This window comes from Dipodomys merriami, unplaced genomic scaffold (assembly GCF_024711535.1).
Source record: "Dipodomys merriami isolate MVZ:Mamm:240054 unplaced genomic scaffold, mDipMer1.0.p SCAF_289, whole genome shotgun sequence".
NCBI classification, from domain to species: Eukaryota; Metazoa; Chordata; class Mammalia; order Rodentia; family Heteromyidae; genus Dipodomys; species Dipodomys merriami.
In genome coordinates this window covers 617,243-634,772 of record NW_027204370.1, presented here as the reverse complement: position 1 = coordinate 634,772, position 17,530 = coordinate 617,243, and the positions used below count along the sequence as shown (strand labels likewise).

Here is a 17,530-nt window from a genome sequence, read left to right as displayed (position 1 = left end):
AGTATGTTTTCCAGGGATGGGGCTTGAATTCAGGACTAGTGAACAGGCTTGACATTCTTATCTTCAAGTACGGTGATCTTCCCCTTCATCCACATTGCTGCAGATTTACCCTGATCCTTAGTTCAAATCCAGAATAAATAGCTGGAATTGCAAGCCAGGGAGCTAATTTTTTTAAAACTTTTTCTCAGCACGGGGCTTGAACTCAGGTCGTGGTAACTCTGCCTCAGCTTCGATCACCCTAGGCTGGGGTGCAGCCACTGGACTCACAGCTGTTCCTAGGATCCTCGACCCCCAGGCCTTGCAGGGAAAACAATGTACAGAAAAACTGTGGCCTTTTTAGGTTTTCTTCCTTTGCACATGACCCTCCTGAGTCTGAATTACACTGTTGCAAAGAGTACTTCACTTTGCATTGCTGAAGGCTGGCAGACTATTGGGGAAGCCATAGGCCCACGTGGCAATATAGGCCCTGAACAACCAATGGCAGGAGATACTAAGAAACAGGTTTCCAACCATAGGAAAAAAATGGAATGTTGTCAGTGTCACAGAATGAGTTGTTCGTGAATAATGCTCCTATAAAATTAGACAGCATGATTTCAGGAGGCTGATTGATTTTATTTAATATATATGAAGCATTAAAAGATTATTATTACTTACAGAAACACAATAATTTCAGGACACTGATTTCTTTTAAGAAAGAAAACAATTACATTACTTACATGGACACATAATAAATACCCAAGAATTGGTAGGAATGTAGTCTATATAACTAAATAATGTATAGACATCTCTGGCACTCTGTAAAGACATATATTTATTAGCTTACTGCCATCTGCATGTCAATCTGTTCTTATTTTGTTAACTCCTGGGCTCAATCTCAGGTCCTGGGAATATTCTGTAAGCTCAATTTGCCCCAGGAGGGCATGCTGACACTCACCCATTCATGAATTTGGCCTTGTAGGCCATGAGTTCAGATGCCTGCATTCCCAAACATTGAATCGTTGAGTAAGAAGCTGAGGGTAACACATGTTTTCCTTTTCTGTGAATGTCCTGGGTGTCAGGTATGAAGTGGAATATATATGCAGACCTATATCCTTATGTAATCAATGTTCTATGTGCCATAATAGTCAATAAAATAAATGGTCATTATATGAACAAAACAAAAATATAAAATAACTACACTGAATGCAATATAATCAACATATGTATGTAAATATAAATCATATATGTAAATTGTACATGAATAGGATGTTTTCTAGTGCTGAGGATCGATATCAGGCCTAAGGAACAGACTTGAATTTCTTGACAAGAAGGAGGCAAGCTTCCACTTCCCACACAGTGCAACATAGGTTCCAGACCATGAGTTCAAATCCCAGTCCTGGCAGAAAAATAATGGAACCTTTATAGTATGATTGGCCCAATTCTTAGGTATTTCATTATGCCTCCATTTTATGAATTTGATTGTTTAAATGCTTAATAAAGTATTAACTAAAATTGATTAGTGTCCTATAATATAATTGTGCATAATTTTATCATAGAATCATTCAAGGGCTGCCCATTCAATCATGACATACATAATATTCCATTGGGTATCATATAGATAGGAACAAGTTTCTTAGGATCTCCTGCCATTTGGAGGTGGCAGGATCACGATTCGAACTGTGGGCCCCAGCTCCCACCATTTCACTGCGAGAATAGGGTACTCACCAGTCTGTCCAAGAACATCAGCAAGACCAATGATTAGGCAGGCACCAGTGGATCTCAGCAGTCCTCCTTAATACTTACAAGGCTGTGAAAGGAGGATCATGGTCAAAGTCACCCAAGCCAAGAAAGTTCTTGAGACTCCTTTCCAACTTCAGTGTCAACATATCAAGTGTGGAGGGCCAGCCTTGAGCAAAAGCAGCTCACAGACTGTGTCCAGATCTTGAGTTTAAGGACCAGGATTGGCAACAAACAGACATACACAACAATCTGTGCAGCCATCCAGCTAAAGCAGGTTACTCTTTTGTCCCCAACTGCATTGGACAGAGTTCCCTGGGAAAAAAGGCTAGGCGAGCCGCTGTCATCTTGCTCTGCCCATACTGCTTGCATCACAGGATTACAGCCACACCCCCATTCTTTCATATTCCTTTCTGACCAATGAGATACAAGAATGGTGACCACGCCCGCATTCCATGATGCGGGGGAGCACCAGGATTCCCTCTGTTTGTTTACAACACTACCAGAAGTTGAGGAAGGTAGAGGTGGTTGAGTGATCAGCAAGAGACTTGAGGAGAGTTTGGAGTATAGTAGGAAATTGATGCTCCCACCAGCACCCCACCTCCCTCCCCACTTCTTGCGGTGCTGGGTTTCAAACCTCAGGCAATGGAGCACTGCCAGCAGTCATAAGGCCCCAACCAGGTCCCTGCCCCTGGTCTTCTGCTCTGGGCCCATGTATCCACAATGCCACCTCCATCACTGCTCTTCCCACCTGGCACAGCTGCCAACAGCTTCTCTGAGCAGCACAGGTGAGTGGCTGCCCCAACACTACCCCTGCCGCTGGTCAGACACTCCACTGGGGTCCCCCTGACCCCCTGCTTGTTTCCTCTCCCTGGCTCTGAGGAGCCACCTTTCTGTCTTGGGCATTTCTGAGAAAGAGACTCAATAGAGACTCAGGCTGTGCTGGATCAGGGTACTCCTATCTGTGACAGGTATGCTCCACCAAGCATGGTCCTCTGTAGTTGGGATGGTAGACATGTAGCGCCATGCTCAGTTATTGGTTTAGATAGATTATCCCAAACTTTTAGTCCATGCCAGCAGATTCTTGACCACAGATGAAGTTCTGGATAGTGCCGAAACCATCAGACTTCAGTCTCCTCAGAGGACAGTTGTGAGGAAACAAGGGATTTATACAGAGGGTTCTGTGGAGCATGGCTAGGCACAGAGGGAGCATCCTTCAGATAAGGTTCTCGGCAATTCTGTGAGCATATGACAGGAAGATACCCGGAAAAGGCTCAGGTGGGGTCTGTTATTAATTGTGCAACAGGTGTGGGATTATGAAACAAAACATGGCTCTCATCATTACCCTATCCCCATGAGGAAGGGGATCCTTCACTCTGTTGAGTTTTGCAGCTGAGGAAACAGATGCACGGAGAAGCTGGGTGACCTACTTATGACCTCAAGGTCACAGGAAGCTCAGCCTGACTTCTCTACCATGCTCCTTGGGACAATGGGTGCTATTCAGTCCACTTGATGTGGTGGGAATCACTTCTTGTCAGTTGTGGGCCTTGAACTCTAGGCCTGGGCGCCGTTCCCAAGCTCTTCAGATCAAGGCTAGTGCTCTACCACTTGAGCGCACTTCCGGTTTTCTGGTGGTTGTTTGAAGATAAGAGTCCCACAGACGTTTCTGCCCGGACTGGCTATGAACCATGATCATCATATCTCAGCCTCCTGTGTAGCTAGGATTAGAGTTCTGAACCACTGGCACCCAACTTAAGCATAATTCTGATTTTCTTTCTTCGTCTCTCACATAGTAACTGGTTGAATGTTTTCTGGATGAGGTGGCCCAGTGTCCCTATGTGCCTGGAACCCAAGGTAGCCCTCTCATTCAGGAAGTGGGCTGTGGGTCAGGAGCTGTCTAGCTCAGACTGTTGAAACAGCTCCATGACGTAAGCCCCTCTGTGCCCTGGCTAGACCATGATGGTTATTCATTTTCCATCCAACCTTCCTGGACTTATTGTATTGTATTGTTTTTTACATCATTTTCTAGCACCTGGCCAAAATTATGATATAGTTATGGAATGAAAATGTAATGCCATCTTAAGAAAGTTATTTAGGGCTTTGTGAATGTGGCTTCATGGTACATTGATTGCCTAACATGCATGAAACCCTGGGTTCAATTCCCCATTACCACATAAACAAAAAAAACTGGAAGTGGTGCTGTGCCTCAAGTGGTAGAAGGCTAGCCTTGAGCAAAAAAAGAAAGACAGAAAGACAGAAAGAAAGGAAAATAGAGAAAGAAAGAATGAAAGAAAGAAAGAAAGAAAGAAAGAAAGAAAGGAAGGAAGGAAGGAAGGAAGGAAGGAAGGAAGGAAGGAAGGAAGGAAGGAAAAAAGAAAGCCCTGGGTTTCCCTTATTTGCAATAACTAGTGTATGTCTGAGTCAAGCAGAAATGATCAGATAAGTTGCTGTTAGGGAAATGAACCCTAAGATATGTATTTAAATGTTTTTTTCTTTCATGTGATTTTTTCTAACACATTTACAAAATTATTTCTTGGTTGTTTTGTATTTCCCTCACCCAGAGTATAACCCTTGCTTTCACTGTACTTGATAATGATATAATTTGTGGAGGGGAAGGGAAAAAACACGTCATTTAAATAGGGATACAGGTGGACCCATTGCAACAATGAGATATGCAAGTCGTTATGTCAAAAACGAACTTTACAACTTTGGTGGGGGGGATGGGAAGGAGGATTGGGTCTGGGGGCAGGTGGAGGATGGGAGGGGGTCAGAAGGGGAACCAAAGGAGGAGGATACAATGCTTGATAAGAAATGTACTCATCTTGCCCCTGTAATTGTAACCCTTCTCTACAGTATTTTCACAATATAAAAGAAAAAACTAGTAAATGCAAAATAAAGAATCCCTACTTTGAATATATAATTGCTCCTTCCAAACTGAAACCTGACAGTAGTCCCTAATTCATGAATTTTACTTATAATAATGTTTTGATAAAAAAAGGTTTGGTCATTAGGTCACAGCAATTAATGCCAGTAATGTGCTTAGATTTCAGGTGAAGATTAATTCTGGAAATTCAAAGATTCCAGGATTTTGTGTGGTCACTGCTAATCACAAAGAGAAGTGTAATCTAAGTGACATTTGGAAACCTTTTTGGTCAGTGACTGCAAAAAAAGGCAGAGGCTAATTAACAGTTGTGACACAAGAGAAAAAATAACTCCAGATGGAAGGAATAAATGATAGTAACTAAGGTATATCAGAAATTGTTCTTGAAAACAATTTTGGTTATTGAAGAACTAGTTTTCAACTAGGCTTATTCCTCATTGCCTTTAGCATTCTAAATCTCTTAGGCTAGTTATTAATCTCTGTGTGATAAATGTATCTCTTTCTATGCTGTTCTTTCATACTCGATATCCTTTGCTTTCTAAAAATCTGTCTTTCTATATTTCTCTATGAACATTTCCTGATACTAAATACACCAATACAGATGGTAGAGGATGTTAATGGAGGGATCCCATAGCTAATGAGTCATTAATGTAACAGAATGGAAAAGGAGGACATATTATTGCTACCTCAAATTTTCTGAAAAGCTGCAATGGCATCATTTGGTTCAAATTTCCATTGTTTGTCTACATAGTGTCATTCAGTGCACATAAATGCAAATATGAGCCAGGTGCTGGTGGTTCACGCCTGTAATACTAGCTACTCAGAATGTTGAGACCAGAGGATTGTGGTTGAAAGACAGCCTGGTCAGGAAAGCCCATGAGACCCTTATCTTCAATTAAGCACAGGAAACCCGGAAGTGGTTCTGTAGCAAAAGTAGTAGAGCACTCAACTTGACCTGAAGAGCTGATGGACAGCGCCCAGGATCAGAGTTCAAGCCCCATGACCAACAAATAAAGTGAAAGATGACTTTGTTTCCCCCAAAGGAACGACAAAATTAATAATTTTCCCAAGCAGAAAAATAAATTCCAAAATGATTCAATGCACCTACTTTTGCTGAATTACTTACTTTATGGCTTCTTTGCTGGACATATTCTCTACTTTTAAAAATAGTCAAATATTAGCTTTACAAAAAAATTCATCAAATATTAGTTATTTCAAAAGAGAAGTCTATTCAGTTGATGTCACTTAGCTTTCTTACTATCTTAGTTCAAAGCTAACCCAGGCAGGATTGTCTCTCAAATTCATTTTTAATTAAACACCAAAAAAGCACAAGTAGAGTTTTGGCTCAAGCAGTTGAGTACTAGCTTTGGGGGCAGGTGGGCAGGAAAGAAAATTGTTCAGGGACAGGGTCCAGCTTCTGGGTACAAGCCCCAGAACCAGCACAAACGAACCAAACAAGCAAACAAAAAAACCCAGATATTTCTTTGGGACCCTCCTTAAAGGAGTACTCAATTGATAAGAGGCTCCTTTTGGTGATCATACTCACTGGATCCTGCTTTTCTGGAATCCTTATTGCTCTGGAGAACTCAGGACCAGACTAAAGAAATTGATAACTGACTCCTGCAAATAGAGATTCCTCTCAGGGGTGAAATATCCATCCATAAGGCATTTTAAACCTCCATGTCTTTGTTTCTTTGCAGTAGAACACTTTTTAAACAACGTTATTTCCTTTTGTTCTATGATGGCTTTCAAATGGCACATTATTTTTGTAATACTCTCAACTAGAACTTTACAGAAAAGTTTTATATGAGTAAAGAACATATTCGAAAAAGTCAAGAACAGAGTTTCCTTCAAGCCTTGGGATTCTTTTCTTGTACAGTAAAAAGGAAAGCACAAGTTAACTTGAACTTTGTCATTCCTCTATGTTCCATTCCTCTCCTGGGATCAGTTTCCACATCCAGTTACCATTACTTCCAGTAACAATTGATGGTGCTGCTTGAGGTATAATAAATGTTTACTGGCTTCACTGAAATAACACAAGGACACCTTTGGACATGAGGTAACACGTGTTTCAGACAAAACTTAGTAAAGAGAAAATATGAAAATTATATTGCTTATAAATATATTATCCATGAGTATATTGAGTTCAAACTTTTTAAGGTCTCTGTAAGTTAAAGTCAATTGTAAATGGGAAGAAGGTTCTCAGATCATTCCTTTTGTGAGTGTATGTACAGCACATTATTTCCCGTGTATATGCATTAACAGTAAGGGAAACTATAGCAATAATAGGAGAAAGAGAAGTTCTGTGTTAAAGAATATGGGTTCAATACACTATAGAAGACTCTACAAATAAGACAACATTGAAACAATAAAGCCAAGTCCAGTATGTAGATTTATGGGAGTGATGTAGAGAAAGCATTACTCCTAGGTGGAACACGAAGTATGAAGCCACTCCCTTTCTAAATCACACTTGTTAATCACACAACTCTGTAGAAAGTAGAATGGAAGTATAATTCTGGTTCCAATGCAAGTCAGATATAAAAGCATGGACTTAAATGGAAAAAAAATCCATCTTGAGAGAACAGGGCTTATACTAGCAATGAACTGCTGGCTAAGATGATATTTCTTTTTCTTTCCTTATATATTTATTGTTGTTGGTGGTGGTCTTGGCACTTGAACTCTGGGCCTGGGCACTGTTCCTCTGCTATTCAGCTCAAGGCTAATGCTCTACCACTTGATCCACAGTGCAACTTCCAGTTTTCTTGTAGTTAATTGCAGAAAAGTGTCTCCGGTACTTTCTTACCCGGGGTGGCTTTGAACCCCAATCCTCAGATCTCACCACCACTCAGCTTACGATCACATTTCTAACAGTGTACACTCAGGATATGTAATGGGTATATTAATCTATCTTTATTTGAATTCTTGAGTTAAAACCTCGGCTACAGCATAGACTTTACACTCACAAAAATGTTTATAGCTTAAAAGTTGATACTTCTGGAGAAATAAAACCTAAGAATGTAATGGAGTCTGGGAAGTTCAGTTTGCAACCAGCTAGGCTAGAACAGTCTTTGCAACAGTACCTATAATTGAGGAGCCAAAAGCTGTATTGGAAGAATGGCTCAGGTGATGGAATACCAGTCATGAGCAAGATTTATGAATAAGAGCTTGAGGCTTTTGTGTACATATATACAAACATACACATACACACAGAGGCACTTATATGTGCACACACAAATGCACAAATGAAATGACTCTCATAATATGTAGAAAAATTACAAAACAATAGAAAATATGTCCTGAGTAAGACTAGAATTATGTGATAATTTTTAATATTAGAAAGTCCTCAAGTTCTTTTTTTCAAAAGTATTTGAGAATATTACATAGGTAGGGACCAGAGATAGTAAGAGAGTCAAGTAATCATTATTAAAGGTATCGGATCCATTGAGGAACGAATCAGAGACCCCGCAGGTGCATCTGAAAATGTTCATATCCTGTGTCAAATGTTAGAAAATGTTTGAAAATTGTACAGGAACAGTCTGAGCAGTGTAGTGGGTAATATCACTGGAGAAATTCAGAAATGGTAATCTGTATTTAGATTAAATACAACAAGAAACTATGGCAGGGCAATGTGATATAAGCCTAGAATTCTAGCACTCAGACTAAAACAGAAGATTGGAGAGTGGAATTACATAGTGATACCTTCCCTGGACCAGGTAGTATAATTTTGTCTTAATAAAACAAACCAAACAAGAAAGGAATACACAGTTGGAATGCTGGGCTAATTTTGTCATTTTTTGCGAAGTCAAGTTTCCTATTGAAATGCAACTCATATATAATCCTCACTTGTGTTTTAAATTCTCTCTCCATTACAGAACATTCCTAGATGCAAAATGACTCATGATTACCTTCCAAAATTTGAGAAAGTAAGTAATCATCATTCTGTTGGATTCCAAAGAAATGATAAAGGATTACAAAGGCTTAAGCCTGGAGAAATAGCAAAGTTTATCTAATGTAGGACTTTGTAAATGTTGCTAAATTAGAATTGAGATTTAAAATAAATATTTTGGTTTTGTTTGTAATTTCATATTCTATTAGATATTTCAAAATTATTTTCTTTTTTTGTCAGTTGTGTGGCCTGAACTCTGGGGCTGCACACTGTCCCTCAGCTCTTCAGCTCAAAGCTAGTACTCTACCACTTGAGCCACAGCACCACTTCCGAGTTTTTTCGCTTATGTGGTGTGGAGGAATCGAACCCAGGGCCTCATGCCTGTAAGGCAAGCAGTCTACCACTGAGCCACCTTCCCAGCCCCAAAATTATTTTTAAATAGAGGGTTTAATTGACAAATTCACAAATGATTCTTGCAGTCTACTTGCCTAGAATATTCTTTCAAGAGAGATATAATTAGAAATTAGTTAATAGATAATTCCAACAATTCATGTATAAAATGATAATGTGAATAATGTAGACAGAGTTGCCAAGAAATGCATGATATTAATTTATAAATTTATCAAAAGCAATTTTTTGAAGCTTTGGTATAACATAGTATGAGGAGAATAATTGTGTGACATCTTTTTCTTCTACCTATGTAACACAGGAAGCAATTCCCTTAATTATGTGCCTCTGTATACAATGAGAAAAATGCTAGATTGGGGGTTTGTTTTCATTTTTTTGTTTTATTGGTTTGTCCTAGTGCTTGAACTCTGGTCCTGGACACTGTCTCTGAGCCTGTTCATGCTCAAGGCTTGTGCCCTACCATTTCAATCTCAGTGCCACTTGTGTCTGGCTTTTGCTGAGAAGTTTATTGGAGATAAGCATCTAAGGAACCTTCCTGCCTGGGTTTGCTTTGAACTGTAACATTGCGCTCTTAGCATCCTGAATATCTATGGTAATTAAAAAAGTATAAATATAAATAATATTTGCAAATGGTCTGATCTCAAGAATACTAGGGGTGGGAAAATGATGCAACCCAGTTTATTGTGGTGTTCTTTCCAGAACATGGAGGGCATCACATTAGCAGAGGTGTAGTATTTTTCACAATAAAGATAAGCTATTAGTGTTGTAAATTAAGGGAACCTTTGAGGTGCACCCTACACCTTGGAAACTGTTGGGATATGATGACTTTATGGCATAAGTCTTCGGATTGATGGTCACATAAATAATAGCTTACCCTGATAAACAATTGCTTACTCTTGAAAAATTAATTATTACAGATGCTTCATAGTTTTATCCTTTACCAGAATGTGGCTATTTTTCTGTTTATTCCTCAATCTGTAGCAACCCATTGGAATATGAATCTATTGCAGAATTACATAACATGCAAACAGGTATTCTTTTGAATCTCTCAGGTAGGAATGTTCAGAATTTGAAAATGAGTAGATATTAGTCATAGGAATTTTGAAAAACACATATATTCTGTCCTCTTAACAACTTATTTACTTTTAAAAGTTATGGGTTTCCATTGAATGAAACTGTTTACTGTTTTTGTATGAGAAAGTTTAAATTTATTCTTTTTTCAAAATATTGGCAAGTATATTGTGAAAATATTGTCTAGTTGGATAACATTCAAGTTGATGGCCCTCTGATTAAAAAGGTGTAATTAATTCAAATTTAATGCCAAATAGTATTGATTTTTAAAAGTTACTAAAAATAATAATATTTACTATACCAATACAGTGAAATTTTATTTCATGTCGCTTATTTATTTAATTTAATTTTCTTGTCAAAGTTATGTACAGTGGAGTTACAGTAATTGTAAGGTAGTGAATACATAACGTTTCAAACTTGTTATCCCCTTTCTCATTTTTCTCAGTTTTACGTCACCACAATACCCCTCACAAGTTGTAATGTACATTTTCATCATATTGTCTTGAGAGCATTGCTATTGCATTGGTTTGCCCTTTGTCGTATTTCTCAACATTTTGTTGTTCCTATTCTTTTCCGTAATTAAGGTAAATGTATACCAGTACACAGGGTATCCAAATCAAATACAGCAGGGAATAAACCATAGGGAAAAATGTCAAAAGAAAATAGAAGTCACATAATACATTAAAAACAACAACCGCAAATAAAAATCTCTGTTTCCATATCTTGGATTTTATTTTGCTTAGCATCAGCATATATGGTCATATATATAACATAACAAAGTCCCTGGAAAATAATAGTTGCATGGACATGATATCATGAAAACAACATTTTAACTGTTTAATATGGTAAAGATGGAATTAGGATTGGTGAATTCGCGATTCTGTTAAAGGAATTTCAAAAGAGTTTTAAAGTTATGACAGGTAAATTTTAATTGTTCAAACTTTTTAACAATTTAGCCTATTAAAAAAATAAAATTGCCTGGGAGAATAGCCTTTCATGCAAAGAAATCCATGGAGACTTAGCTGAGAGGGAGTGATGTGGGTGAAGATGGCTCTTTTTCACACTAAACAGACAAACCTCACAAACCTTGCTGTAATTCCTGTAGGTTACCTTGAGAATTTTCCTTACCCAAAAAATATACTCTTACTGTGTGAAACAAGGTTGTAGTGAAATTTAAATTCAAAGTTCTTTAAAAAAAGACATCAAAGCCGGGCGCTGGTGGCTCACGCCTGTAATCCTAGCTACACAGGAGGCTGAGATCTGAGGATCGCGGTTCAAAGCCAGCCCGGGCAGGAGAGACCGTGAGACTCCTATCTCCAATAAACCACCAGAAAACCGGAAGTGGCGCTGTAGCTCAAGTGGTAGAGAGCTCGCCTTGAGCTGAAGAGCTGAGGGACAGCGCCCAGGCCCAGAGTTCAAGCCCCACGACCGACAAAAAAAAAAAAAAAAAAAAAAAAAAGACATCAAAATTGTGATTTGACCTTTACTTACTAAACAGTAATTCTCTGAAAAAGATAATTGTGTTCAAACTATTTAGGGGAAAGTGCCCTCCACAATGAAAGAAGATATTGGGTTTACACTTTTCTGTTTATAATACTTTCCACAATGTCTTTGCATATAAAGCACTGAAACACAGAAAAAAAATCTGATTGGATACTTCAAACGAATGATTTCACATTTCTAAGTGGCTCAAAAATATAATATCATTATTAACATGAGACTGTGAAGACTTCTCTTATTACATAAGCCAAAAAGTTTTGGGATCAGAAAAGAAGAGCAAATGGAAAAAGTAAGAAAACAGTATTCTTCGAAGCCCTAGATAAGCGTATTAGCTTCAGCAATGGAGGGAGGCCAAAACTTTTTAAAATAGATTGTCTTAATATTTTACCTACATAAAGTGGTTTTACAGAGCCTATTTGTCTCACTTCAATGCACACTAGATCGAATGAAGACATAAAAATAAGTTCCACATCCAAATAAAATAGTTTTAAAAGAGAAACCATGAAGACGTAGCAGTGGGGGAGGTCTTATAGTCATTCCACTTCACTAGACTTTAACCCAAGAAGCTGTGATTAATTGGAAATCAGGTAAGAGCTAAGAGGAGGACATAGAAATAGGTCATCGAAGTATTGTCCTTTGTAACAGACACTGTCATCCAAGGTATCGGTGATTTAACTCTATTCTTCTCCATACATCTTGTTAAGCAAATGCAAGACCAAGAGAAAAATAATCTATTGAAGTAATTTTGAAAAGAATAACTTCACTGTTCCTGATATGGTATCTAACGAGAGTCTTAAGTGAGAAGATAAAAGTGGAGTATTCTTCGGTTTCCTCTAAGCATCTTGTTAGCAAATTATATCTTTGAGGTTAGAAGTAATTGAACCAAAAAGTGGTGGAGTACTTATTTTTGTGGGCACTTTAGACATAAGAATACTTTCAAGGTAAAAGAAAAAACAGTATAGCTAAATATTTGTGATCACAGCTTCTTGGACTGTTTTTTTGGAGAAAAGGTTTTACCTGAGAGTTTGTCCTCATTATCATAGATGTTGGGTTTTCGTGGCAACCAAATGCAAGAGGGAAGTTTAATGGACTCGCTTGGACAAATAAACAGCATAATAGAAAAAATGGCAAATAATCTTTAGTGAATTACTTTGACCGATTATTTTGCCAGAACAAAGAAGGAAAGATATAATTCAAAATCACTTGACTGAAAAGTATGAAAAAGAGTAGTAAAGAGAGATGAGAGAAAACATAGAGGACTGTTTTCTCTCCAACAGAGTAATGGGTTTTGATCTTGTTTCTTCCATTCTATATTCACCAGCTATCAAATGTATCTCAGGACTGGAATATCCAGTTCAGACAAAGAGATCTCCCATTAGAAAATATTTGCTGCAGATGTAGGTGATTTATAACCTTAGACAATCTATTTAAATCTGTTCAAAATTCTCCCCTACCCCAAACTGCCCTCTTTGAACAGTTGGTTTGCTTTTCCCATACTGCCCTTGATTAACTATTTAATATTTTGAGAGGTCATATTCATACTCTGTAGAGTTTGCTGTTTGGTTGTGATTTTTATGTGTTTGATTTTTGTTGTGATTTTAACTAAATTTCAAAAGGTTGTGCAATTGTGTTACAATTAAATATGTCCATGTAATTGTCCAATGCTCCTGGATCAGAGTCACTCCTTCTATCATTCTCAACCAACTCCTTCTCCAAGATTTATTTCAGATTTACCACTTCCTTTATCACATGTGTACATTGAGTATTCTAGTTGTGCTTGCCACTTTTTCATTTTTCATTCATTTTGTTTTTACTAATATTCTTCTCTGGTTTCAACTTCTTGATAGTCATTCTGTTAAATTGTCTGTTCATACTTTGACAGGTTTATATACATTCTATGGCATTTCAATCCTGCATATACTTGAACTGATATCAGCTTATATTTCCATAATTAATCCATCTGCAATAACAATTTGCAAGACTGGAGACGTGAAGCACCTAGACATGATTTTATTCTCATCCATTTGGAAGATTAATCTTTATTCAACAAGAAAGTTTAAAAACGGCTTAGAATGTTTTCCTAACTACCAGTTTTTATAAATGGCTTTGTACAATGGTTTGTGATTATTTTACTTTACATGGGATAATATTCTCTACTACGTATAACTTTTGGGAAAAGAAGAAAACTAAAATTTATTACTGTGGAGGAATATGATAGAAATAGAAGACAGATTTTATGTTTGTCACATCTCTCATGAGTACCCATATTCAAGACTTAAAGTCAAATTTCTTAAGGAAAACATCAAACAACATGATAAGGCAACTATTCGTGATCTTTTAAAATGTACTTTATTATTTGATGAAATTTACTTTATTAGCTAATGTTTAGGCTTGAAATATGGGAGGCTGATCTAGGTAACACATTTCTGGAAGGCATCTACTGAACAACACAAATGGTCGGGGCTACTATTTCTATAATTTAAGGAATGGTTGAACCTGTTTGGTATTAGTGCAGGATAATAAATCAACTCTATTGTAACTTGTTCCTTCCACTTGAAAAACTTGTAATGTTACTAAGTATCTAATCGTCAAATGTCATTTTGGCGAATGTGCCTTTAAAAAGTTTATTTGAGGGGCTGGGAAGGTGACTCAGTGGTAAAGCACTTGCTGGCATGCATGTTTTTCTGAATTATATTTGACTTCTAAGTCAAGTTTTCCTATCCTTGGTAGAAAAATTATGGATCTATCCTTCCAGGAACTATTTTTTGGCCTATTTATACTGGACTGAAATCTTTCATTAATCATTAGGAGAGGGGTATTAAAAATATTCTTGTGACATTTGTGATCTTGTTCACTAATATGGGCTGGTCATCTGTAAATTGAAAGTGTGAATTACAGTAGTTTCTCTCAGATTTTGTGATCTCATCTTTCATTTTAAGTTGCCTTGCATTTCACAATTGCTTACTGCTAAATCCTGTGTAATTGGGGCCCTGAATTATTATAGGAAATGAGGAGTTGAGATGAGTCTTCAATTACTTTCTGTTGGCATGTGGCATGGGCCTAGGTGTGAATACTTGCCCTTCTTATCTGATGATACAGATAACTAGGACCTAGGATCCTAGGACGCGTGGATCCTGTAGAAGAATAATACCTTTTGGACATCATATCAGCAAAATTTGGGTATGATCAGAAATATGGGGAAAACCATTCTGAGTCCAGCGAGTTAAAACAATATACAGAGCAGCAGAGTAAAATCCCTTACAGATTAAAGGAAAACAACATTTTTTTTTTTACCATGTGAATTCAGGAGACTAAGAACACTTAGAAGGTATCACAAGTTTATATCGAAGACATTGCAATGATACTTCTTATATTCTAATAAATATTCTAAACCTAATTATTTATATTCCTATCTATTTATTGTAATAAATATCAAATTATTTGTCAAATTATCGATTAATTCTAGCAAGTTTCATTGTGTGAAACATAAAATTAGCACATATAAATATAAAATATATAACTGTATGTAATCTAAGGAAATGTTTTTCATTGTTCTGTTGTGGTTAGGGTATCAAAGGCAACTCTGTTTTACAGTATTATTCCATTATCTCTACCTCAGAGTTTGGTAGAGTTAGACCTAAAGCTTTACCATTTGTAGATTTACAGCCTAGAGGCAAGAGGAAACACTGTGATTAAAACATTACCAATTTAAGGCCTAATATCAAGGAAAAATATGGACTTCTCCTGGAGCTATGGAAATATTTGGCGATAGAAATTCAGTAGTGTAAGTTCCTGCCTGGTTGGATGGTAGACAAGTCAGGACATTAGGTAATCATGCATAAGAACAATTTTTTTTCACCTTCTTGGCTTTAGCTACTTTTGAAATGGTAGGTATAATAAACAATTATATTTTGATAAAATACTTTCTAGTCAGAACTGTTTATTTCTCTCTGATCCCTTGTAACTAAGATTAGTTTTTTTTTCCAGTAAGATAATCTTTGCTGTCAGGGTAAGATATTCTGGTTGGTCTGTTACTACATGGAAGAAGGGTAAAGGGTCAGTAGACATTTGTGCCAGAAAGACCTCATTTGGGAAATTTTAAGCTGCAAAAGTTTAGAAGTAGCTCTTCAGCAAGGCTTATTTTGAATCCACTAGCTCCACAAAGTTAACTCAGTTGATAAATAAGTACTTGAAAAGCCATATCTTTGAACCAAGCTATAAAGGCTACAAAATATGATGAAATTTAAAATGAAAAAGACTTAAAATAGTCATTGGCAAATAATTGCAAGTGTGAGCAATCTACCGAACAATATGTTTTTTCCACTATACACAGAATTTCAGAGAAATAAGATAAATAGCATTGTTAGTAACAATAAGGTTTCCTTGTTACAAATAGGCAACCAAGGATATATGCCTGTATAAAGATTACATCATTAACTACTTAAATTTACAGGATACTACATGCTTCGGCAGCACGTATACATAAATTACAACAATATAGAGATTAACATGCCACTTGGACCGGGATGATATGAAAATATGCGAAGTATTCCATATTTTTCATCCTTCAGATGCAAGAAATGAAAAACAGTTATTAAAAAGTTGATTACAAAAATACAAGTGTAACAACACATGCAATTCATATAATTAAAAGTTAGTTTTTTCACAATGATTTATTTTCTCTTTTCCATTTTTACTATTCTAAATTATTCTAACTGGAGAGTAGAGAACTGATAGAAAGCAGAGGAAAGATTTTCCTGTGTATTAAAAGGTACAGACTGAAAATGAGGACCAATGGTGTCTTCATGTACAGCTTATTCTAGGAATGAGAAAATAGGAAATAATACCTTCTATGTAAATGATTTGGGAAATGGCAGAGCAGAAAGTGAAATGATGCAACCAAAAATATAAAAGCAAAATAAGTTAGGATAATTATGGAGCAATCATATTATCTATGAGAACCATGAAAGAGAGAGAGGAAGAGAGACATGTGCAATGAACTAACTAGCCACAAAATCCATGCCTCTGATCAATTTATAGAGGAAACAATTTTATTTTTAAAAGAGATGGAAATAGAATTTATAGTGTGTCTCTTTATGATGTGCAATGTAATGTATTGATATGCATTGTGTTGATCACTTTTCTGTTACTGTGAGGAAAATACCTGCAAAGAACATTTCTAAGGAGGAAACTATTATATTGACTCATGGCTTAAGAGAACACAGTTTAAGATAAAGTGTCTCCATTGTTTTTAATTATATTTTTATTATCTTAAATAATTGTACAAGGGAATTTCCATTCAACAAATCAGTTTTTAAGTACAATGGATCTTTACATAACTTCACCACACCCTTCCAAATATCACCCCACTTTAATTTTTTCTACTGTCATACTATCTGTATTGAATATTATGCCTTCACTCTTTTCCTCCATAACTCTTTTTAATCCTTCCCTTTGAATTCCCCTCATATCTTAAGTGATAGTTTCCTGGTATTCATTTTGTTGGATTAAAAATTCAATTTTATAAGAAAATACACCTTTTAAATTCTCTGCAAATAGATTGCTTTGGTTGATATTGTTGTGAAAACTTGTATAAAGTTCTATCTTCCAAATATAAGACAGAACATGGGTCCTTTGTGTGTGTGTGTCTCTGACTTAGTTTACTTAACATATTTTTAGATCTATCCATTTCTTTGCAAATAATGTAACAGTCTTCATAATGGATGGGTGCAATACAATTGTGTATATGTGCCACACTTTCTCTAACCATCCCTCTGCCAAAGGGCATCTGGGCTGTTTCCATAAGTTTTCTACAGTGAATAGTGCAGCAGTGAACATGGTTGTGAAAGTGATTTTACTGTAACCTTTTGGAAGAATTCATCACTATCTTTCTGGGAACAATCTTCTAGGCAGTTTTCCAGAATAAGCACATCCCTCTCTTCATCTCCATTAGAACGTATTGCAAATCCTCAAAAACACACTACCCCCTACAGGTCACAATAAGCTAAAACCACATGGTGCCCATATTTTTTCAATAGTGTTTTTCATAATTGTACATATTATTTAGT

At 36.7% G+C, this 17,530-nt stretch overlaps 1 long non-coding RNA gene and 1 pseudogene across 1 annotated transcript; both read left to right on the top strand.

The window, feature by feature from the left end:
• Window positions 1-2,235: 2,235 nt before the first annotated feature.
• LOC138838702 (uncharacterized) lies at window positions 2,236-13,523 on the top strand. The gene is made up of 3 exons (XR_011375724.1): window positions 2,236-2,504; window positions 8,470-8,520; window positions 13,345-13,523. It is a non-coding gene; the product is annotated as an uncharacterized lncRNA (long non-coding RNA).
• Window positions 13,524-15,923: 2,400 nt separating this feature from the next.
• On the top strand, window positions 15,924-16,023 carry LOC138838711 (U6 spliceosomal RNA; annotated as a pseudogene).
• Window positions 16,024-17,530: the final 1,507 nt, after the last annotated feature.